The following is a 24,408-nucleotide window of genomic DNA, read 5'->3' as shown; positions in this document are numbered from 1 at the left end:
GGGCACTTACAAGAGACTACAATTCCGCTCCTACCATATCAACGCTGAGGAGTTGTATGCGTAACTCTAATAATGAAAGGTTACACACACATGTATTTAAAGGAATATAAGACGAAGTGACCACGAAAGTAACAAATATAAACAGCACAATTTAATGTAGAATGTCACTTTAACTATGACTCCTGCACAAACTACAACTTCATTTTCTATGACATCATTTTGTAGTTTTACAAATTAAGGCTGACATTTGGCGATTATGTGGCCATGTATGCGGCTGACAGACTATCCAAGTGTATATATACTTATCCATGGGTTGGGGCATTACAGACATTACTCTATATGTGATTATTAAGTACTTGGTTGTCGCGAAATTTTTGGTTCTTGGTTCGGGACACTAATAGAACTACATGTCCCTTGCAGGATGACATCATCCTGTAGTTTCTAACCAGACGCCGCGTGGACGTCACGGCGTGCGGACGCAGCTGGCGTGGCTTCCATCGCTGAGTGTTTCCAGCTGAGTTAGGCACCGGGATTTAAGCGCTCGTCCTGGTCTCGTCGGTGCTTCCCACCCTGCTCGGTTATTCCTGGGGCAACGACGGACAGGTAAGCGCTGGTTTCCTTCACGGGTTTAGCCTGTGCTTTTTGGTGCTTTCTGGGCTTTTTTGACCAACTATGAAAGATACACTGGATCGATTAGTGTTTCTGTTGATAAGTTACAGCCACAAGGATATTTAGATGTGGTCTCAGTCGGATGGGCGACTTTAAGTTTGCTTAGACTACGTCTTTCAAATATAGACCATGTACAGGTGACTAGTAAGAGTTTTGGCAGCAAAGACTTATTTTAAGGAGAGCATGCTCCAGCGAGAGTGGAGATTCTTCATTTTGAGCACCATGCCATAGTGATACCGAGTTATACTATTAGATTTCTCGGTTACTAAATAATAGAATATAATAAAAAATTTAAAAAATAAAAAGAGAAAAAAATGTTTTCTTCTTTTGTCACCCACGATATAGAGCGGGGCCTCCTACACCCGAGCCAGGTTCCTGGGTAGGTGAGGTAAAATCCCAGATCACGTGGGGTAAGCAATTTATATATGCTTTGAAGGAATAAAAAGACTGACTTATTTGTTGAGCCCGTCTTAACGACAGCACGTTCTTGATGTTTGTGGGTAGATTTTGTGTAATAACTGTCCTATTTCTTTAGGTGATGATTGTACCCTGCAATCTAGAGGAATAGGATTGATTAAGGTCGTATTTATTTCAACCTTGTTTAATCCCACATATGTTGGATATGTGTGGGCACATTTCACGTTTGGAAGTGTATTAATTGTTTGCAGTAGCATGCTTTAGAGAAACATAGGTCCTGAAGAAAGCCGTGGGTAGTATACCCGGATGGCTGAAACATGTTGACCATCATATAGCAGCCACTTGGAAGCACTGCTATAACTTTGTTACACTCAAGGTGTGCAGAGTACTTGGAATATTAAGGTTTATTCTCTCTACACAACCTTTTTTAGCATTCACTGTTTCCTTTTCTTTGCACTGCACTTCACAGGATTACTATCCTTGATCATTACAGTTTTTGCATTTGGCTTTTTCTGGCTAATATTCTGGCTGAGCAATAGAGCTTCAAACTAGCGAGGCAGTCAATATGATCAAGAGACACACCTCTGCCATTAGTTGGATCACCAGATGATATAAATGATCAAGAGAGCTACTTTTCTCTCACTATTTGCTCCGTCCTTTGAGTAAGATTGATGGTAATCCATGCTCTGCTCTAGGTTTGGTCTGATGCACTAAAAATCTATTATTTTCATCACTTTTATGCTGTCTGTTACTAGACCCCCAGTTCTTGTTTTGTGTGTATAAATTGTACTACTAAACAAGACAGTGACAAGTGCATTTATCGAGCAGACAATAGGGTCATGATTTGAATGGTACAGCAGGTGCAGTAGCACAATGACCTAAAACTCTAGGTACCCCCACTAAACACCTAATACTGCTATATTTTACTACTAAACAGGCAGTCACAAGTGCAGTTACCTTGCAGATAACCGTTTCATGATTTGAATGGTACAGGAGGTGCAGTGTGGCACAGGGCCCAAAATTTGTCATGACCTCCTCGAAAAACACCTAATATTGCTATATTTTACTACTATACAGGCACACAATTGCAGTTAAAAGGAGCTTGATTTTAATGGTGCAGCAGGTGCAGTGGCATTAGGGCCAAAAGCTCGAGAGACCCCAATAAACGCAGAAAATTGGTTAACTTTACTACTGAACAGGCAGTCACAAGTGCAGTAATCTAGCAGGCACTAGGGCCAATATTTCAATAGTGCTGCAGGTGCACTCGCACCAGGGCCAAAAGTTGTCAGAGCTCCTCTAAATACCAAATATTGCTATATTTAACTACTAAGTAAACAGTCACAAGTTTAGTTACCTTGCAGACACTATGGTCATGATTTCAGTGGTGCAGCAGGCACAGTGACACTGGGAACCAAAGCCATAGACACCCCTCTAAACACCAAATATTGCAATATTTTACTACTAAATCGGCCGTCACACGTGCAGTTGACTTACAGGCAATAGGGTCATGATTAGAATGGTGCAGCCGGGGCTCTAGTCCCAAAAGTTATCAGAACTCCTATAAACAAACCATATTGCTATTGCATCAATTAATTAGATTTCCCTCATTTCATTTTTCAAGATTTTGCTATTACTTTCCCGCACTATACCACTAGTAACAGAACAATATACTGCCCCTTTTCAGTTCAGAAAAACGTTTTTGGTCATGAAGACCATAAAAGTATGTTTACAGTACAACACATTTCATTAAATAATAGTAACAAGCATTGGCATAGCCAATAGGTCTCGCCTTTTGGACCTTATAAGTGTTTAGCCATGCAACAGTTGCATAACTAAATTCTTATAAGGTCCCAAAAGCGAGACCTATTGGCTATGCAAAGCGGCCGCGAAAGTGAAAGTAATCGCGGTAAAGCGCGGCGCGTGCGCCCGCGCACATGCACTGTAGCTCTAGGCTGGCCTGGTAGCACTTTTTGGAGCCCTCTCAATAAGTCTCGCCAGACCAGCGCATACGCTGGGTCAGGCGAGACCTAATAAAAAGGAATCTATCCATCTAAGAAAAGTGTATGTGCATCATCTTAATTTTCCATAGAGACGATATACAATGACACACGTCCAAATCCAGCAGCCTCATTAAAGTGCATGTGCGATATAAATGCATTACAAAAAAAATAACCGGGAGAGGCGAACACAAAATAGGTCCAATCATTGGTGGCTACAGAAATGTAGTTTTAGACGGCATTAAGGTGCTTTACATAGATCATAAAATGGTGGATCCGAGGGAATCGTATCACAAGCCACTTGGTGGATAAAAAGTTACACATACAAAGGAGTAAAGTGTATGGCATCTATAAAATTAGAGTGCGAGACATTAAAAAGGTTAAACAAATTAGATTAAGCTATTAACAGATAAAAGCAGTGTGTGCGTTTGCGACTGTTGTAACACATTTTAGAAAGGTCCAGTGCCTGCGCCACATTGAAATTAAAAGTCGAGAAACAGCAAAAACAATGGGCTTATGGGCGTCAAACTTCAGAACTCTAAATGCCTCCTGACAGTGCACAAACTCTAAATTCCTGCACAGCTATATGGCACAGCGCTGCCTTGTAGCCTGGGCAGAAAAAAACACATGTAGCTGAGTCTTCCTCACAGTTGCAGGCGGGGCACCCTCGCAAGGCCGTTTTTCTCCGTTTACAGGAGAAGACACGGAGCGGCGGGGTATCAAATCTAAACTGATAATTTGCTTGCCAGGAATGGTTGGATATCATCCAGGAAGGGCTCTATTATGTACTCCTCTTTTGTTATCAGAAATTCGGCTGTCAAATATCCTGAGGACGAACTTCCTTGGATGGATTGTGTCAGTGATATCGCGGAGGGGCTCAAATTGACAATTAAAATCTCCCCCAACAATCAACCTCCTATTTGGGGGGACTGTAGGAATAAATAGGTTCAAATGGTCGAAGGTCGGGGATTCCTTGCTCAGACTTGCAGGTCAGGAATAGATGTTAATGAAAACCAGTTTCAGTTTTGTGAGTAAACTAAGTGCTACACATTGAATATCATTAGACGAGGAGTTCAGCTGGGTAGCTTTACAGCCCAAGTGTGAGCCAACCCAGATACATAAACCCCCAGATTGTCTACCCCTGCCCCTCGAGGTGCCTGGAATTTTAAATGATACAAACTCCTCCCTTAGAGTCATCCTGTGCCATGTTTCCTGGAACGTGCAGATGTCATATTGGTCAACAAAAAGCCCCCAGTCCGAGCAAGGCAATTTACTTTTAAGGCCGGCAACATTCCACGATAGGACCTTCAGCTTGCTCCCTGTAAAGTGCATGTCATTAGAAACATCAAACGTGAATGTCAGGGGTTTAAGTGCCCCCTATTGGGGCCGAGGGCGGGGGGTTACAAAGTGTTCTAATGGGTTGTTCTGCCCTCGAGGCATTGGTGTTTAGAGGAGCTGGAATTATGGGGGCGGGGGTTCCAAGGAAATCTTCCTTTAACCCTACTGCACCTGTGGTCACCTGTTGTGTTAATACAACCAGGTCCTTTAGATCTAACCCTACCCCACGGCTAATGGACTGTCTTGGTTGGCCGTAAGCGAGCTCCACTGATTGTCCAGGGGACCTAGAGGTTCTCGTTCCCTAACCTGTTCCCATTCTCACTACTTGTCAATCCACTTCTTCCAGAACCCTAAATCTGTTTTTTCCAGGGTAAGTTGTAGAACAAGGGTCTAAAAGAATACCTGTGGCTAGTATTCTGCTGTTCTATTGACTGCCTACCAGGATCTAGGATGGTATTGACCCTATCTGGTATATAGCAGTGGGAGTAGAAATAGTCCAGTGGAAGGGCCCCAACCTCAGTGTGCGTTTCTGGCTTAATAGCCTGCATACGGTCTGAGTGTTTTTAAAATTGATGATCACACAGTCCCCTTGTGGTGTTTTTTTTTGCTGTTTCCCACCCAACCATCTCTACGGGCCATTAGCATTTCCCCTCCCTGGTCGTAGGGGAACTGTCTATGCCTTGCCAACCAAAACAGGCTTTTATTCCGGAGGTCCAGCTGTGACTCCCTCTGGGTGTTTAGTTCTGGTACCCCTGTCAAAATGATCATGAGGCTGGAGGTCGACTTATAGTAGGCTGGATTATTACTTCTGTCCTACCCACTGGAAACAGTGCTTCTCTACTCTCGCCCCTGTTAAACATTTGTTTATGCTCCGCATTGTGAGTGAATGGTTGTTGTTCCCAACCTCACAATTAACATTCCTTGGTGCCGTGTGTAGTGCGGTCTTGTCTGCTGTACACCTAGACTTGATGCAGGCATCATGATGATGATTTTGTCTCTCGTGAGTATGATTGTTGGCCCAACTGGTGCCCCAGAGACTGGTAGGATCTTGGTTCCTTAGCATTGTGGGCTTGTCTGGGGTGTCAAGCTTGGGATATCTACCTGGCAGCCAAAATCTCTCCTCCCCCCCCCCCCCCATCAATGAAGTTTGTGTGGTATTAGTGCATATGTGTGCTTGCCTAGTATCCCCCACGTTGAGTTTGGGCTGTTTCCTGTCGCGGGCACTAGGCCCACCCACACAAGTGAGGTACCATTTTCTTCGGAAGACTTTGGGGATTGCGGGGTTGGTGGAATTTTGTGGATCCACACAGATTCCAGAACTTTCCACCACAAATGTGAGGATTTATGTTTTTTACAAAGTTAGGTTTGCAAGGGATTCTGGGTATCTGAACCTGGTGAGAGCCAGTCAAGTGACCCCATCCTGGGTTTCCCTGGGTGTCTAGGCACTCTGCAAAAAAAAGGTCCGTTTTCACTGTGAAAATGTGGTGTCCACATTGCGTTTTGGGCAGTTTCCTGTCGCGGTACTAGGCCTACCCACACAAGTGAGGTACCATTTTTATCGGTAGATTTAGGGTACCACAGAACTGTAGAGCAACTGTTATTACCTATTGAGTTTCGATGCATTTCTGTCTTACAACTGAAAGACAATGTGTAAAAAGTCTTTTTGAAAAATGACCTATAATTCTCATCCTAGTATGGTTGCTCACAATTTCGGAAATGTGCAAATACCTACTGTTTCTAAACTCAATATTTTGTTTTAATTTCAGAAATACATTGGTGTCTTTCATACCGATCTTTCCATGTATATATTTTCCCAAATTGCTATATTCCCGGCACATAATAAAAACCCATTACAAGACACTGCTCAGTTATTGGCTCTGGCTTCGTTGGGTTCTTGGTAAACCTACAAGTCCTATATATCGCCACAACCAGAAAGGTCCAGCGGATGTAACGGTATATTGCTTTCAAACAGCTGTCCTACTTAGAAGTTACAGGTGAAAACATTGACACAAATGGCTGTTTTTTTCAACTAATTTTCAATTGTTTCTATATTAAACTGAGTTTCTATAAAGAAACCTTGAAGGAGCTACACAAAAGACCCCTTGCTGAATTCAGAATTGTCTACTTTTCTAAAATATATAGTTTTCCAGGATCCATTATTGCTTTCATACCCATTTCTACCATTAACTGAAAGGTGCTTGAAATCACAAGAAAATAGCCAGAATAGGCTATGTCCCAGGAAAATGTCAAACCTGTGTAAAAGATTTTGGTTTTCGGACAAGTCTGCTTGACCCTGAAAGCTGGGAAAATTGTGATTTCAGCACTACACCTTGGTTGATATAATTTGCAGGAAAAAGACATTCATCTGTAGCCCTTTTCCCATTTTCCCCCCAAAAAATAAAATTTAGCTATATTTTGGCTAATTTCTGGGTCCCCTCCAGGGGAATCCACAAACCCTAGGTACCTTTAGAATTACCATTATGGAAGAAAAGGACGCAATTTTGGCGTGGATACCTTATGTGGTCAAAAAGTTACAGGGGCCTAAGCACGAACTACCCCAAATAGCCAAAACAAGGCTTAGCACAGGGGGGGGGGGGGAAAGGCCTAGCAGCGAAGGAGTTAATGACAGACACCTTTCAGTGAGTTTTATTTCTGTTACCACACCTATAGCCCTCTGTAGCATTTTATCGATTGAGGTTGAGGGGAGTGGGGTTTTGCTTGAGTACGGAGCTGTTTAACAGTACAGGTGCGTTTTCCCATTATTGGACCTTAGGGGGCCCACAGTGTTACCACCAAACTAGAAACCAACAGGCACCTAGGATTGATGTGGTCAACAATCAAACGAGCTTACAGTGTGATTGATAAATAGACCGGGAAGAATATTTTAACCTGTATACATGCAAGCGAAGCTAACCGTTGTTCCCCACCGTCTACAATCCGTGCTAAAAAGTTAAGTAAATGCGAGCTAATCATACAGCAGTCAAGATAAAATTGTCATAAGGGGCACAGGAGCAACCCAGTCCACTGCTGTGGGGGAATGATGAGCAATACTCTTCCCTTGAGGTGAATAGTAGGCACTATCCTGATCCCCACAGCAAATACTCTTCCCTGAAAACTTCCATAGGCTCCACTGCAATACGACAGTCGTGGAGAATACACATCAGTTGTTTAAATACCCCTCACACACCAAAAGGGCCCTTGGTGTCATGCTTCATCATAGGGGTCTTCCCGCCCCTCTACGGGACGGGGCATGCTACGACCTACGTCTGCGTGGGAGCACTGTTATTACTGAGACGACTATGTGTGATGCGAGGGTGTGAGAGGAAGGGTCAGGAGTGGATGGAAACGTGAATTAAAAAATACCTGGCTCTTTGGTCAAAAGAAGTTTATTATACCGTTTGAGCTGGTATTAGTAAAAAGGTGAGGGGGAGGAGGGAGTGTGCCTCAATGAGCTGTGCCTCCTAGTGGTGCCGACATGTTTCGAAGCTTCCCCATGCTGCTTCTTCAGGACCTTAAGGATCCCTTCCTAAAACTCACTGTGATGTGTAAAAATAAAAAATAATGAATGAATAAATGAAATAGGAAGTAAATAACCTCCTAAGGTTAGTAATGCCTAGATAGGTCTTACATGGTCCATTGACCTAGAAAAACAAACATAAAAGGGGAGATAAAAGACATATTTCACGTAGGTAGATGATCAATCCATCGTGTGCAAATAGTGATCTGAAAAAGAAGTGATATAATAATCTCCTCTTAACGCTATCCATAACGTTATCACGTGGTCTGTGGTGAAGATACTGTGTGACAAATGGACATCAACATTAGACAGAACATACATGTAACATAAAACACACGCTCTATTCAGAAAGGAACTGAGTTCCTATGATCCTAAAATACCCAAAAACAATGGTTATCCATGCTAGTGGCAACATGTCAAAAAAACAACATACTTGCTGTAAAGAGAGTAAATAACCTCATGAGCTCGTGGACCGAGTGGTGGAAGTGCCAAATCGGCTATCTATATGGTAGGAAAAAAGGGAGAAAGAATATTTCCAACCGGTCACGAGAGTGACGTTGAAATGGTCCGAGGTAGGCAATCCCTACAGGTGCCGGCTGTGCCGTACTTACAACTCCCTGGAACAATGTCCTGCCAAATAAACCACCCCGGTCGGCTCCGTCGATGATACTGAGCGGGAGGGAGCGAGTTTAAATACTCACTTCAATCATGGTAAGCGCGCGAAAGTCGGTGATTACACCGTTGCGCATTGACCCGCTAGCTCTGCGTACGAAGACCCGGAACCGGAAGTAGGCCGGTCGTGTCAAAGTGTAAGTGCACCGGGACACAGATCGTATTGTTAAATACCAGGGACAAAATTTCTAAGGCGTCTGATAAAATTGCCTGCGCGCAATAGTCAGCAGAACAAATACCCAGAAAGTGGCATCTAAATAAACGGATTCCGCTTCGGTGAAAAAAGTAGTGTAACGCCGAAGGAAATTCGAATTGCTTATACGCATGTTCAAATCAACTGGGTATAAGCATAATCTGAAGCTATAAGGTAAAACAATGTACGCTCAAGGGTGTTATTTGGAGAAATAGCCCCACCCGATGTTGTCGGTGGCCATGAACATCAGCCTTAGTTTATAGGGAACCAGGTTTGGGCACAGTGACACCTAGAGTTGAATACTGATACATACAACACGGGAGCGGATCATAAGACAGGCACAACTCTCCAGGACAGGGGAAAGAAAGGAGAAGGCTGCATAGATCAGGAAATTATTGCTGATACGTGCAGAATTGGTAGTCTGAAAATCACAAATGGAATTGATTCCATAGTATTTCGTCATTTAGTCCACAGATGTGGGTCCCAAGACGGAAAACCCAACGCTGTTCTTTTTCAAGGAGGCCATGTTCACCGCCCAGTTGCTCAATCACTGTCCACTGCAAATCGTCAATGCCATGTCCACTGGATATGTAGTGGCTGGACATCTTAGTAGTACTTCTCCCACATCTGACATTGCTGCGATGTTCACCTACACATCTTGATTGGTCTGGTGGTCTTCCCCACATATTCAAGACCACATGGGCAGGTGATTAGATAGACCACATTTTTGCTATTACAATTAGTAAAGCTTCTCTGGTCCCACTCATCACCATTCCGGAATTTAATGTGTTTGCTTTTTTTCGTGAGGTAACATGTGCTACAGTTACCACATGGGTGATGTCCCTGTATTGGTGGTAGTAAACCTTCAATTATAGGCCGGGGTGTGCTCCTGGGTCTGGTATGGACAAGCATGTCTCTGAGGTTCCTACCTCTTTTGTGTGCAAACATCGGTTTAGTGATACTCAAACCGCAACTATTGAGAAGTCGCCAGTGTCTGTTCACTATCTTCGTGATTTTGTTGGAATGTGTCTTATAAGTGGTTACACAGATAGGTCTCTCTTCAGCCTGAGTGACCACTTTGTCTTCCAATAGGGCTTCTCTGTTGTTATTCCTTGCTCTCTTGAGGGCTTTGTCAATGATTTTATCGGGGTAATTCCGTTTAATCAGTTTTTGGCGTAGTTCAGATGCTTGTTTCTTGAACTCAATGGTTTCAGTACAATTTCTCCGTAAACTGAGGAATTGTCCATACGGTAGGTTCTCCCTCAAGTGACGGGGGTGGAAGCTATCGAACAGGAGTAAGCAGTTTTTTGCCGTTGCTTTGAAGTGTGTGGTGGTTTTCAGTCTGCCCTGTTCCGGATAGATATTAAGCCACAGCATAAAGGCCTCAGTTGAGTCTGCGTCACCTTCCCATATGACCAGAACATCGTCTATGTATCTTTTCCAGACTTTGATGTGTGAGAGGAAGGGGTTCGTGGTGTGCAAAATTCTGTTGGCCTCTAGATGGTGTACATAGAGGCCTGCCAGGCTCGGAGCGAAGGTACTCCCCATGCTGGTACCGTGTCGTTGTTCATATATGTCTTTAGCATAGATGAAGAAGTTTCGGGTGAGTGCCAAAGATACACATTCCATCACTAGATTGCGTGGTGTCTGATATTCCCAAGGTGCGGAAAACAATACTTCCTCTATAATGAGCAGCGTTTCGTCATGCGGGAGGCTAGTGTAAAGACTCTCCACATCAAGTCCCATGAGGAGATTCTTGGTAGGGTCAAAATCAATATCCTGCAGCACTTGCAAGACATTCTTGGTGTCTCGTAAATAGGTGCTGGTGGCTTGAACCAAGGGGCGAAGAAAGGCATACGCGAACCTGGACAGTGGTTCCAAAATGGAATTGACCCCGGAAACAATGGGTCTACCAGGGGGGGGACCCCAGGTTTTTATGGATCTTAGGTATAGTATAAAAATAAGGGATCCTGGGGCTTCTATTGACCAGAAATTCAGCCTCTTTCTTAGGGATCCAATCATTAGCTAGTGCTTCTTCCACCATAGTGACGATTCTGATCCTGATTGATTCAGTTGAATATTCCTGTAGGATACCATAGTTCCTACGATCTAGGAGTTTCCTACATTCGTTGTCATAATTGTCTGTTGTTTGTAACACAATCGCTCCCCCCTTGTCTGCGGGTTTGATTGGGATACCCTGGTTCATAGATAATTGGCGTATTACCTCCTTTTCCTCCCTTGACGTATTCTGAAAGGTGTTATCGTTCACTGTTGAGAGATCCTGTATTTCTCCCATCACGCAGAGGCAGTGGCAAACGGTACAACAGAGGGAGGGACAATCACAATCAGCGTCCTTTTTACCCAAGGGGTGGTAGATGGAATGGCTACCAAGGACCTCCCGCGTATCCCCCCCTATACATATGGTCCACCCATGATGGGGGGGCATTTTCCACAGTGGATACCACCTCCACAAGAATTTGATTACAACTACCAAACCCCACCACCTTTTTTAGGGGCACGCCAGGGACCCCGAAGGGGTCGGAACAGAGGTGGATACAACGTCCATTGGTCCACACCAGAGACCGAGACCCCTCGAGTGTCAACCAGGAGCATGACCAACAACATGCCCCCCCCAACCATGAACGAGTCGGAAGTAAACCTAGTGGTAAATCTTACCGACTTGACCCTTACACCGATACAGAGCAAGGTCCTTGAGAGAGGACTAGGCTTTGTACCCACAAACCGGTTTTACAAATTTAAGATTCTAACTGAAATTACTGAGTTCATTCGCAAACTGAAATTGAAAGTGTTCTTCAGTAACCAACCCACCACAGAGGTGAATAGAAAGGACACAGGACTTCGCAATAAATCTACCTTTGTACCCCCTGACTCCACACTTCCTGTGGAAATCCTTGCCTTTCAGAAAGCCGTGATGGGAGAAATACAGGATATTTCAACAGTGAACGATAACACCTTTCAGAATACGTCAAGGGAGGAAAAGGAGGCAATACGCCAATTATCTATGAACCAGGGTATCACAATCAAACCCGCAGACAAGGGGGGAGCGATTGTGTTACAAACAACAGACAATTATGACAACGAATGTAGGAAACTCCTAGATGATCGTAGGAACTATGGTATCCTACATGAAGATCCAACTGAATCAATCAGAATCGTCACTATGGTGGAAGAAGCACTAGCTAATGATTGGATCTCTAATAAAGAGGCTGAATTTCTGATCAATAGAAGCCCCAGGATCCCTTATTTTTATACTATACCTAAGATCCATAAAAACCTGGGGTCCCCCCCTGGTAGACCCCTTGTTTCCGGGGTCAATTCCATTTGGAACCACTGTCGAGGTTCGCGGATGCCTTTCTTCGCCCCTTGGTTCAAGCCACCAGCACCTATTTACGAGACACCAAGAATGTCTTGCAAGTGCTGCAGGATATTGATTTTGACCCTACCAAGAATCTCCTCATGGGACTTGATGTGGAGAGTCTTTACACTAGCCTCCCGCATGACGAAACGCTGCTCATTATAGAGGAAGTATTGTTTTCCGCACCTTGGGAATATCAGACACTACGCAATCTAGTGATGGAATGTGTATCAGTGGCACTCACCCGAAACTTCTTCATGTATGCTAAAGACATATATGAACAACGACACGGTACCAGCATGGGGAGTACCTTCGCTCCGAGCCTGGCAGGCCTCTATGTACACCATCTAGAGGCCAACAGAATTTTGCACACCACGAACCCCTTCCTCTCACACATCAAAGTCTGGAAAAGATACATAGACGATGTTCTGGTCATATGGGAAGGTGACGCAGACTCAACTGAGGCCTTTATGCTGTGGCTTAACCAACAAAATGCATTTCTGAAATTCACACATACAGTTTGTTGACAATTTGGTTTTCCTGGACCTTAATATCTATCTGGAACAGGGCAGACTGAAAACCACCACACACTTCAAAGCAACGGCAAAAAACTGCTTACTCCTGTTCGATAGCTTCCACCCCCGTCACTTGAGGGAGAACCTACCGTATGGACAATTCCTCCGTTTACGGAGAAATTGTACTGAAACCATTGAGTTAAAGAAACAAGCATCTGAACTACGCCAAAAACTGATTAAACGGAATTACCCCGATAAAATCATTGACAAAGCCCTCAAGAGAGCAAGGAATAACAACAGAGAAGCCCTATTGGAAGACAAAGTGGTCACTCAGGCTTAAGAGAGACCTATCTATGTAACCACTTATAACACGCATTCCAACAAAATCACGAAGATAGTGAACAGACACTGGCGAATTCTCAATAGTTGCGGTTTGAATATCACTAAACCGATGTTTGCACACAAGAGGTAGGAACCTCAGACACATGCTTGTCCATACCAGACCCAGGAGCACACCCCGGCCTATAATTGAAGGTTTACTACCACCAATACAGGGACATCACCCATGTGGTAACTGTAGCACATGTTACCTCACGAAAAAAAGCAAACACATTAAATTCCGGAATGGTGATGAGTGGGACCAGAGAAGCTTTACTAATTGTAATAGCAAAAATGTGGTCTATCTAATCACCTGCCCATGTGGTCTTGAATATGTGGGGAAGACCACCAGACCAATCAAGATGTGTAGGTGAACATCGCAGCAATGTCAGATGTGGGAGAAGTACTACTAAGATGTCCAGCCACTACATATCCAGTGGACATGGCATTGACGATTTGCAGTGGACAGTGATTGAGCAACTGGGCGGTGAACATGGCCTCCTTGAAAAAGAACAGCATTGGGTTTTCCGTCTTGGGACCCACATCTGTGGACTAAATGACAAAATACTATGGAATCAATTCCATTTGTGATTTTCAGACTACCAACTCTGCACGTATCAGCAATGATTTCCTGATCTATGCAGCCTTCTCCTTTCTTTCCCCTGTCCTGGAGAGTTGTGCCTGTCTTATGATCCGCTCCCGTGTTGTATGTATCAGTATTCAACTCTAGGTGTCACTGTGCCCAAACCTGGTTCCCTATCAACTAAGGCTGATGTTCATGGCCACCGACAACATCGGGTGGGGCTATTTCTCCAAATAACACCCTTGAGCGTACATTTTTTTACCTTATAGCTTCAGATTATGCTTATACCCAGTTGATTTGAACATGCGTATATGCAATTCGAATTTCCTTCGGCGTTACACTACTTTTTTCACCGAAGCGGAATCAGTTTATTTAGATGCCACTTTCTGGGTATTTGTTCTGCTGACTGTTGCGCGCAGGCAATTTTATCAGACGCCTTAGAAATTTTGTCCATGGTATTTAACAATACGATCTGTGTCCCGGTGCACTTACACTTTGACCCGACCGGCCTACTTCCGGTTCCGGGTCTTCGTACGCAGAGCTAGCGGGTCAACGCGCAACGGTGTAATCACAGACTTTCGCGCGCTTACCATGATTGAAGTGAGTATTTAAACCCGCTCCCTCCCGCTCAGTATCATCGAAGCCGACCAGGGTGTTTGTTTTGGCAGGACATTGTTCCAGGGAGTTGTAAGTACGGCACAGCCGGCACCTGTAGGGATTGCCTACCTCGGACCATTTCAACGTCACTCTCGTGGCCGATTGGAAATATTCTTTCTCCCTTTTTTCCTACCATATAGATAGCCGATTTGGCACTTCCACCACTCGATCCACGAGCTCATGAGGTTATTTACTCTCTTTACAGCAAGTATGTTGTTTTTTTGACATGTTCCCACTAGCATGGATAACCATTGTTTTTGGGTATTTTAGGATCATAGGAACTCAGTTCCTTTCTGAATAGAGCGTGTGTTTTATGTTACATGTATGTTCTGTCTAATGTTGATGTTCATTTGTCACACAGTATCTTCACCACAGACCACGTGATAACGTTATGGATAACGTTAAGAGGAGATTATTATATCACTTCTTTTTCAGATCACTATTTGCACACGATGGATTGATCATCTACCTACGTGAAATGTCTTTTATCTCCCCTTTTATGTTTGTTTTTCTAGGTCAATGGACCATGTAAGACCTATCTAGGCATTACTAACCTTAGGAGGTTATTTACTTCCTATTTCATTTATTCATTCATTATTTTTTATTTTTACACATCACAGTGAGTTTTAGGAAGGGATCCTTAAGGTCCTGAAGAAGAAGCATGGGGAAGCTTCGAAACATGTCGGCACCACTAGGAGGCACAGCTCATTGAGGCACACTCCCTCCTCACCTTTTTACTAATACCAGCTCAAACGGTATAATAAACTTCTTTTGACCAAAGAGCCAGGTATTTTTTAATTCACGTTTCCATCCACTCCTGACCCTTCCTCTCACACCCTCGCATCACACATAGTCGTCTCAGTAATAACAGTGCTCCCACGCAGACGTAGGTCGTAGCACGCCCCGTCCCGTAGAGGGGCGGGAAGACCCCTATGATGAAGCATGACACCAAGGGCCCTTTTGGTGTGTGAGGGGTATTTAAACAACTGATGTGTATTCTCCACGACTGTGGGATACATATTTTTTCTGCGGGTGTTTCTTGACATACTGTACCCACGGGTGGATCCCTATGTTTATGAGCGTATGACTGGGAGGAAGTATCCACCTCCACCACTCGTGCGAGTGGTACCTCTCTACTCCCCACTTTGTTCTTTTTTGTCCACTGCAATACGACCAGGTAGTAGCGAGTGACTGCACAGGGTTCAACACGGAACAGGCAGTATAACAGGAGAATAACCCAGCAAGGTCTTAACCGCAGTTTTTAGCAGAAAATCAAAATCAAGGGGGGGTGCCCTGCCTCTTCCTGACAATGACGGGCCCGCCCTTGGCGCGGGAATGCCCGTGCGCGTCCCTCCCTGCAGGAGTCCTTTGGGGAATTAAAAATGCACCTCCTTGCGCTTGTGGGCAGCGTCGTTGGCGGCTCGCCGGCTGCAAGGCACTCTGGGGATTGTGGTTCCCCCTCAGTGGTGGTCCCGGGTGCAAAGACAGCAGTCCGGTCTCCTGTTCTGCATGAGGCCTCCGGGCATTAAATGCGCCTCCTGGTGCATGTGGGCAGCGTCGTTGGCGGCACGCCGGCCGCAAGGCACTCTGGGGATTGTGGTTGCCACTCAGTAGTGGTCCCTGGTGCAGAGGCAGCAGTCCGGTCTTGCCTGTTTGTACATAAACCAGTCATAACACTTTAACAGACTCTCTGTAATTTGTATTGTACAACTTCTCTGCAAGCTACAACTTGCAACATCAGAGATGAAACCTGATGCATTTACCAATGATTGTTAATCTTACAGGTACAAGAGAACTCCCCAGCTCAACGTGGAGGCCTGGAACCTTTCTTTGATTTTATCATCTCAATAGGTCATGCAAGACTGGTGAGTAGAAGATGGTCATTTGGAATTGACGCATGTGCATGAAGCGTGTCTTAGTAAGTTTTACAATGCTTTGTATGAGAATCCTGTTCTGGATTTCTCCTGGAGCTTGTTTTGCGTTATTGGAATTGGAATTCTGGTGAATAGTGCACCAAAGTGTGGGATTTTTTGCAGTTATGCCGGTTGGTTAGTTGCAGATTTTACCTATGGTGTGCTGAAATTTACACCAGGCTCATTCATCTGTTACCTTCTGTCTTCTAATTTTCAGGTGATAAGAGCTACACAAGTCTGCTCCTTTAGTCGCAGTTTGGTCTGTATTGCCTTATAGATTAGGTAATCACGCTCAAGACTGCACAGCAAACCTTTTTACTTCCTACTTTCTTGATTGAAAAAGGAGTAAGATATGAAACAACTAATCCCCGCATGCAAGAGCTTGTAACCCAAAAGTTGAGGCCACAGGTTGTAGAATGCTGTTACTTTAGGGCTGCGTGTTGAGCATTTTTATTCATGTGGCATTAGTGAAAGGCTTAGACTAAATCACAGAAGATCATTGCTTTCAAAGTGGCTGTTCTCTTATTTCCAAATCAAACAAATACATACTCTTCAGCCATCATGTAATGTTTTGGCTGTTACTTGGTGGTAAAGAGTTGACTTATATAAACACGTAATTGTGGAGTATCCAGAATCCTGCCTTGAAAATATAGCAATATGTATCAACCCATTTAAAACTATAGTAGCATGCTAAGAAAAAGCATATATTATTCTTACCTCCTTACTTACCTGCCTCCACTCTTCGCCATTGTGCCAGTAGCTTGTAAATATTCCTTCTACATGCAGATTCGGTTATGTCTTTTTTTAAGCTGCCAATCTCGCTTCCAGTAGTGAAAGATGTTTGAGTCTTGTTCCAATTTTAGTTAGTTATCAATTGCTCCAAGTCTTACATTTCTTTTAAACATTGTAATAGTTGAATATAGCAAAACGCGAGCCTCTGGTGGTGTGATGACCCTTCTGTATCAGCGCGGTGTAGCCATCAGGACCATTAATCAGTTAAGCTTGAGTTCTGCATTTAACATAGAATTAATTCTTGATCGTAAGATCAAGTTTCAACTCCCAGTTACATGATTTCTGTAACTAAACTTGCGCTCTCGAGGTTGTATGCCATCTGGGGCCCATCCAGGAAGAGCAAAGGAGCAAACAAAAGGTGACATCTAGAACCAGCCCATGCAAATGAGCAGTACAGAGCTAGCTTTAGAAAATGCCGAGGTACTCCCAGAAACAGCTGTTAATTAACCAGCCATGGTAGATGTCTCATGAACTCACCCAGGATCTCCTGCCACACACTGTTTCAAAGCAGGGATATCAAGATACGAGTGTTAGCATGGTGGTAGGAATTATTAGGTACCAAAGAGGCCTATAAACTAGGAAAGGTGAATGTATGTTCATTTTTACATCATCTTGCAATAAAGGATTACGGAAAATGAAAAAACAGCCGTAGGCACTGGCAACCACGAGCCCGTTTTTTAAATAGCCCACGATTTGTTGGCTCACTTGAAGAGAAGTCTATTAACAAATAGCCTAAAACGGAATAGTATTGTAGCTCAACAGCAAAGAAAGCTGTCTTACTTAAGTGCCGAAGCATGCCCCACCATGTCTGTGTTGGCCCCTGGCTGCTAGTTACTCCTCCTTTCATTAACTGCTGACCTCCAGAGACCTGTGCATCCATCCAGTGTGGCATTGATGCCTGGTGGGCAAAACAGATAATTTGAGATTAGAGCCTGGGCCAAACCAAGGGTCTGTTTTGGCTCTTTGGGCCAAAGCACAAGCTGAGCCACCAGATAAAGCTTGCGAGGAGGCAGCATCCATCCTTATAAAAACTGGGAATGTTCTTGTGACGCAGAACCATAGTAGGAGCAGCCTTCTCACACACTTTTTGCAGTCCTTGCTGTGCTCTGCTGAAGCCAGCAAATCTTCTGCTTACATAGTTCAAAAGTTGACTGTGAATAAATGAACTTTAGGTGCTAATCCCAGATACTCCTAATGAGCAAATACTGCGATCCTTGACCCTCCCTAGGGCTCTGGTCCCTTTTTTTTAAATAATTTAGAGCGGCTAACATGTATTTCCCATGTCTCCACTGAGTGCCATCACGGGGTGCTGGAGGAGTTTGTCAACTATATCCTAAAATGAGATCTGCCTTTACAACTAAAGATTATACAAGTCCTAACCTGATAATAAAAAATGTCTCATCAGCTGTGGGAGCTCAGTGAGTAAAGTGCTCCCTGCTAAGAGCTGCGTGCATCCTGATGATTGCACATTTGAATCCAAGTAGGGCTGAAGTAGCTTTTAATCATTCCAGGGTCCATACATTCTGTTCCAGAATGGAGCCATTTGCAGCGCCACGGAATGACAAAACGGTGGTAGCAAGCTACTCTTATTCTCTTGACTGTCTTCATTGGGTATCTGACCTTCACATGTCTGGTCTCAGTGTCCCAACCAGTATTTATATTTTTATATGTATTTACTTGCTGTGCATCTGTGACAGAATGCATTAGCGGTTTGTTCAAAATTATGCAGACGATCTCAGTGATATATGGTGAGAAACTAGTGTTTAGATGTAGGGACTAGATAAGTTGAAGGGCAAGTTCTTTTAAGTGTTTGGGACGATAACACTTGCAGTGAGTAAACTGAAGGGAAATATCAGCTGAATCTTAAGGAGACACGGTGAGTTTTAAGAAATTAGACTAACTTTCATTCGGAACTTCAGGGAGCGACAGGATTAATTTGTAAAAGATGCTGGTTTGTGGAATATAGTTCGGGAAAGGGATGACGTGAAGCGTTGTCCCACATACCGTTAACTCAAGACATTACTGCAACTCGGCTGGCCACTTTGAAGGCATTGACGATGGACCCCAACCCCCTTGTTTTCAGGTAGTGAAATTCAATCTTAAATGTGGTGCAGAGGACCCTTCAGTCACACTCCTAAGACCTGTTGACATACTGCCTTCTGCACTACTGATCACTATCCCTAATGAGCAAACATGCCCTGGCCTTTTTCTTAAAACTTGCATTGAAATTCAGTGTCACCTCCTCACAATCAGGCAGAGCCCTTGCACTCCCTTCCCTGACTTCACTTCAGAAATGCTAAGAATGCTAAAAGCAAGGCATGATGTTGCCCTTTACTGCAGGGGAGGGTCTGTAATTAAAATTACATTTAAAAAGGCAAAGCTTTTACACCTTTCAGACTATGCAATATCTCCTGTAGGTGCATGCAGCTACTGCATTTGGACTGTCATTTCTTCCAAACGAGGGAAAGACTACCCCAGTCTATAGACAGCGGCCATTACAGGGGCTCTGGATACTCAGATCAGATATCCTACCACAAGCTTTGCTCTTTTTGGGCTTGAGGGTCTAAGAAGAGCCAGACGTCTAGCTCTAGCCTTCAGTGGCTTGCCTACCTCTACTCTAAAGTTCTTAGAAATGAATTCTGATCCCGTTGGCTGATGACCGTCAAGTACACAGAAGGATGCGTGGTCTGTGCCAATTTGAGTTGCCTCTCAGTCCCAACTCATCACTGACTCTTGTGTGCTGCACTGTCAGGTGAGACATCCTGTTTGCTAACAATGAAGGGCCAAGGGCATGAATACCTTGCCATGAATACCAAGGTATTTAACCCATACAGTATGCGCAGTAGTCTTGTGATGTACCATGCATGTACTTCTGGACGAGCACAGTGTGGTAGAAAGAATAGCGCATTCTATATACAGCTGTTCAAAAGAAATCTGTTTTGTGGGTAGAAGTGAAGTCTCACTGCCCTGAAGTATTTGTATCTGGTGCAAATTGAGTACATCACTTGTGACGGCAGACAACTTGAACTGCCAATAGCTCACTCGTGTAAATGCGAGACCTGTTGCATTGCAAATACTTGCTGGTTTCCCTATAGAGCCTCGTAACAAAGGAGGATATTGCCCCATGATGACTATCCAGTAAAAACAAATGTGAGTAGGCCCTAGCCCACCAATCGCCGTTTGTCTTAATTAAAACAGATGGGATATGGTCTGGTCCAGCGGCTCTTAACTTAATACGTGCCATTACCGACCTCATCTTTTATAGAGAACCAAATAAGCTTCATACTCTCAAGATGGCCCACCTGGGGACTTCTCAGTGTGGACGATGGGCCAATCCCTCCATGTACATAACCCAGTTATTCTCAGTCATACAGGTAAGCGCCTCCCTCTTGAGGATTAAGGGTTTCTTTTACTTTCTGCCAGAACTCTGGTCTCCTGAATGTTTTACCTCCAGCATTCCATTCCGCTCATAATAATAGAAAGTTTTTTTTTTTCCTTCTCTTTAATTAACTGCCTTGACTGAGATCTTAAACTTTAAACATCCTTTAGGACATCTCTCTAGTCTCCGCCTGGGTTGTTTAGATACCTTTCTCAAAAGGCTTTTCATTTTCTGACCAGCATAATCAATCTAACCTTTGCCATTACCCAGGCCCACTGGCAGCACACCATAGTTTTTAAGGTTTACACATATACAATCCAGCACATTTTGTAAGATCATATTAAATCACACAATTCTTTGTATGTTCCCCACGGACTAAACGATTTTTCCGAAATTTGATGCAGGGTCAAATGCCGGAGGTGTGGTAAATAAAGAAGAGGTGCACGTCTCCGGGGTACACTTATACCCAAAGGAAGACATCCTGTTCGTGGAAGCATAAGACCACTGTGGTAGCCCAATGGTCGCTACCCTGGTAATTCATTTACTTTACAATCCGGTAAAGTCCATAATGCCAGGCTGGGATAAACATAAAATCAGTAGGACCCTCTAGTCTGTCATAGCGGAATGTTGCAGCAGCTGGAATGTCATACTCCAAACGTCTGTTTAAACATAGCCTGTTTACCAGCCTTTGACCAAATGCCTTGGCCTCTGTGCTCTTGTTCGGAGGGAAAGAGGTTACCGTAATATTCCAATACATGCTCATCCAGCTGTTTGGAATACAAACGTGCATTAAAATCTTCAGCCAATATTGCAATGGCCCACGAATTTCCCCAAAACGTATGAAGAGATTGATCAAAGACTTCCAGCCAATTATTCATCCTAAAATACTCCTCTTTATGGCGATATATAGCCAGCATGATTAGTCCTTCAACCCGTACTCTACTACTGCAATCTGTATTTCACTGAACAGGTTGACTAAATCAAGAGTTTTTAATTACCTTAGTAGAAGCTAAGGTCTACACCCCTGTGGAGGCTTTTCTTCCCTCCGCTTGAAACCCTTACTTTTTATGGCTACAAAGCCCTCCACCATTCTGTCCTCTTGTAGAAAGCTAGCACTTTAGATATTGGACACAAATAATGTGCATTGTGCAAAGAGTCCAGGCAAGCCTTATTGGTTTACAGAGGCAAAAACAATAATACTAAGGGGCTTGTTATAATGGGCGGAATCACCCCTTGACAGACTTGGTCATTTGAACAACTAACACCTGGCCGGCGGTCCCGAACACCCCATTAGGATACAACTAAACACTGTTCGATTGCATTCTAATATTTCACTATGGGAGCATGCATTACTGCCGTAAAACTGCACTTTTGCATGCTCCTATACGGACCTGAGAGGTGCGGTTCATCCCTGCACCTTGTGGCAGGCTCCTCAAGGTGCCTGCCACAAGGAGCAGACATCAACGGGGGAGCGGGGGGTGCACACCTATGGTGCCCCCTTGATCTCCAACTAGAGGCAGTGAACCCAAGGGGGACCCCCTAACACGCTTTCTGAAATGGTTTTCATGTTGGACGAACCGACATGGAAACTGTCGGAAACCGGGCTAGTTATCTCCAGGGCAGAAAGAGCCTCCCTAGAGACTACAGACTTGATTCCGACTGTCCGACTAGGTCTCTGAGCCTGTCGGAAGCTAGCCAGAATGACTGGGGGGGGGGGGGTTGGGTTTCCTTTCCGACCGCCTCCATCCTAATGAGGCAGTTGGCAAGGAAACCGACCGGCCCATTACTATGCGGCCCTAAAGGCTCCGACTGAAGAGCAGAGCCTTTACAGGGCATATCTTAATCGGCTCTTAAATGCTCTTTTGTGTTAGTGTAGGTCAGTTTAGGTTTACCAGTGCAAAACATTTGTTGTACTCTGGGGCAAACCGTTTGATACTACGAACTTCCTTATCAAGTACTTTTTAAAAATATTGAATTTTACAGGTAAGTAAGCGGGTCACTTAAATGCGTCTTTACTCAGCAGTGCTTCCCTATGGGAGAAAAGGCATATTTTGCATACAGTTATTTACAGTTGGTTTCTGGGGTATCTTTTGGGACTTGGGCCATAGGGGGCCAAGGCCCAAAGTACTACCAGCAGTGACTTGTTACCTACGCTGGGGCGAAAGAATATGCTGGATTGGGACCTATAGACTCCAGGCCCGTCTACTACCGATGCACCTGCCAGCAGACTGATTCAATGCAAGTACGAGAGTCTGGGGCCCTTCTCTGGATTCGTGGAATGTAAGTTCTCCAAATAGTCTCCTTGCTGTCCACCTACTTTTTCTAGGGTCACTTTGGCTGCACCTTGGGCTCCTGAAGCCCCCAATATCTGGTCCAATGTAAGGTTGGTACTAAAGTTAAAATGTTTTCTAACTAATTTCCTTATGGAGGTGGTGAGGGATGAGAGCAGCACTTTCTTTCCTTGCAGAGGTAATTATGGAGGTACTTTGTATGAAGTCTTTTGTTTCTATATCCACTTCTTTCTCCTCTTATTGGGCTTCTCGCACCCTGTACCCTTAAGATTCCCAAGTAGTGCCCTCTTATGGCAGAGGATTGGAGGAGAGAAAGGGGGCACGGAATGCATGGGGAGACCAGTGCACTAAATGAATAGCTAATAATTTAATCAACAAATCAGTATTTCACTGGTAAGGAGGAGGACCTAACACAAAAGCAAGGATCTTGGTTTCTAATTTGAATAAGATGAGGTTACTACTCCATTCTTGACAATCTTAATGAAGTCTCAGGTTGGGATGTCTCGATGGAGATCAGCAGGTACTGCTGGGACTTATTGAAAAATTACTAAATGCAAAATTAGTAAAAGAGTAAACTACCTTCACCTTTAGCGCTCAGCCAAGTCTCACACTGATGCTGCCTCCACCACAGGAAGGACCAAGCACCTCCAAGGAGCCAAGAACCACTATCCAATATAACCAAAGATCTATCCAGTATGACAAAAGATCTTGATCCAAGACGGTACTTAATGAACATTAAAGAGGCAGGAGCAAGCCAAAGGAGTGTTTGGGTCATGAGGAGCAAATCAACCCCACTCACCCTGCTGTACGCCCAAACCCCCCAGGCAGCCTTGGGGAGGGGGCTGAACTCAGTAGTGAGGGAAGACCCTGTCTCTCCCCCCCCCCCCCTCTGCAGCTACTGTGTTCATGTGTCCCAACCACTGCTGACCAGCTCTGTATGTCTCAGGCTTTGTCCAATGAGGGACCTGAAGCCATTAAAAAAACCTCTGTCACTTGAACCATTCTCCTTGGATCCGCTCGCAGGTTACTGGATGATGTCTGCACCTGGTGACTGTAGCCCATGTGAGAAGGTGCCCTGGTATATGCTGTCCACTAACTAAAGCGGGCACCCGGTACCAGTCCACATGACCCTTATGATGTCAAAGATAACCTTTAGAAAGCTTTCCTAGTGGTACCTGTGGAGAGCAGCCTTCAGGCTTAATCTTGAAGGAATTAAAAGCAGCTTGTTTTACCAGAATATCACTTCCTAAATGATTAAATGAAAGGAGAACCACACAGTGTTGTATACAAATATTTATTCATTAATATAGCACTCTACTAGTCTCTATACGAGCCTAGGGCACAAAGTACACAATACTGAATCAAACATTCGTAAATAGGTAATTACACTGCGGGCTCCAGGGGGAGACCAAACCATATACTAAAGAAAATGGTATAACTATCATGACTTGACTAGGCACAGTGCCTAAGGCACGTAGAATCGCAGGGACCCCAAGGAACCACCCAGAGGAGTGACACAGGGAGCCCACGGAGGACGGGTGCAGTGAGGAAACAGACGCGTGCTCTGTACAACTATGGGAACGTCGCGGTTGTAAAGTTACAAGTTAAGGACACTTCTAAGAGGACTTCGAGCAAACCCTTAGGAACATAGGAGGTTCTAAGGCCAACCCACCAGTGAGTACCGAAGTACCCATGTTTACCTATCCCAGAGGAGCCGGGTG

General features: G+C 44.3%; 1 protein-coding gene across 3 annotated transcripts in view; it reads left to right on the top strand.

Moving 5' to 3' along the window:
* LOC146789710 (WD repeat-containing protein 48-like) overlaps positions 1 to 24,408 on the top strand; it is a 391,919-nt gene that overhangs the window by 13,986 nt on the left and 353,525 nt on the right. For all 3 annotated transcript variants that reach the window (XR_014970143.1, XM_085632045.1, XM_085632046.1), the window contains exon 2: positions 16,097 to 16,177. The gene's annotated coding sequence lies outside the window, so the exon portion shown is untranslated. The remainder of the gene's footprint in view (positions 1 to 16,096; positions 16,178 to 24,408) is intronic.

The sequence above is a fragment of the Triturus cristatus genome, chromosome 10 (genome assembly GCF_964204655.1).
Source record: "Triturus cristatus chromosome 10, aTriCri1.1, whole genome shotgun sequence".
Lineage (NCBI taxonomy): Eukaryota > Metazoa > Chordata > Amphibia > Caudata > Salamandridae > Triturus > Triturus cristatus.
The sequence above is the reverse complement of the archived record's forward strand: the minus strand, read 5'-3'. Positions and strand labels throughout refer to the sequence as shown.